General features: G+C 37.5%; 1 pseudogene; it reads right to left on the reverse strand.

Moving 5' to 3' along the window:
• On the reverse strand, positions 1 to 953 carry LOC108166057 (P2Y purinoceptor 1-like; annotated as a pseudogene).
• Between the last annotated feature and the right edge of the window lie 435 nt (positions 954 to 1,388).

The raw sequence follows: 1,388 nt of genomic DNA on the forward strand, positions 1-1,388 counted from the left end.
GTCTGGTAAACTTTGAGCACTTACTAGAATCCACACCAGGACAGACATGACCACAGAGCGAGTCGTAGTTAATCTCCCCAACACTCTCATTGGATGAACGATGGACAGGTACCGGTACACACTTATACAGGTCAGGAATCCAATGCTGCTGTACAAATTCAGTTTAAAGCTGAATCTTGTTACGAAGCAGAAAGGTTCTCCAAAAATCCATTTACTATCTTTAAGGTAGTACACAATGAGAAAGGGGTGAGTCAGCAGATGCAAAATATCTGCTAGTCCAAGGTTAAGAACAAAAATGTTCCATCCAGATAATTTCTYCCAGTTGTGCAGCAAAGACTTCATTCCCCATACATTCAGGAYCAATCCAACAACAAACACCAAGATGTAGAGAGCAGGCAGGAGTGTATCTCCAACTAATTTCGTATCGCTTTTAGTGCAGTTGGATGTATTCATTTTGTCTTCCAGACACGTCAGATCAGCTCTTCTCCTCTGAGGCTCTGCTTACAAAATGAAGATGGAGTCGACAAAAAAAACTAAATAACTTCCTCTTTGAGCTCAAGCTTAGCTGTGACCACAATTATCAGCTCACATRAAAATTACCACAAGACCCTTTCCTGTCAGAGGTTTTGTTAGCAGGTTGCGCATTTTTGAAAGTCAAAAACTTGCAGATATGTATTTCCATTCCATAAGCTGTTGGATATTTTGTTTTATCCGACACAATATTCATAATGTTAAATSTAGCTGATAAATAAACCTAAAGGAATATCTAAACACAAGCTAATGTAGTTTAACCTARTGGACAMCTGTAGTGAAACTGACAATAAAAYTGAAACATRTRGTGAGTATAGGTTATCAATAAATGTCTTATTTAATAAAGTGGCCGCCTCTCTTACCACTTTCCTGTCCAAGCAAACTGCTCCTCCAGCCACTAGGACAATTATCATGCCCCCCATAGGGATCATACGTTTTTCTGTTGKTTTTTTTGCAACCATTTTACTCCTGGAAATGAAATGCTACAAAGAATCTGATATCTAGTCATCTGTCTATACAAACCACTGACATGATCATTCTATGACCTGATGAATAGAACAGATTGTTAAAATGATCAGAAACAACTTCAAATTTAAGTTGTTGCAGCTCCCTATTGATTAGTTTTAACACTGCTGCCACCTAGTGACTGAAAGTTTGTTTATCTGTCAAGCATGGCTGATAAACGGTCAGTTTGAATTAAAATGTTTAACCTGTTCAGATTGGCTGCTGCCTTCCTAATTTGAGTTGAGTGTTGGTTAAACKGTAAAATGGGGAATGCACTGGACTTATATAGTGTTTTTCCAATCATTTTGACAACTCAAAGAATATTTCAGTCATAATACACCTATAAAAATAAT

Source organism: Poecilia reticulata, unplaced genomic scaffold (genome assembly GCF_000633615.1).
Source record: "Poecilia reticulata strain Guanapo unplaced genomic scaffold, Guppy_female_1.0+MT scaffold_803, whole genome shotgun sequence".
In the NCBI taxonomy this organism is placed as follows: Eukaryota; Metazoa; Chordata; class Actinopteri; order Cyprinodontiformes; family Poeciliidae; genus Poecilia; species Poecilia reticulata.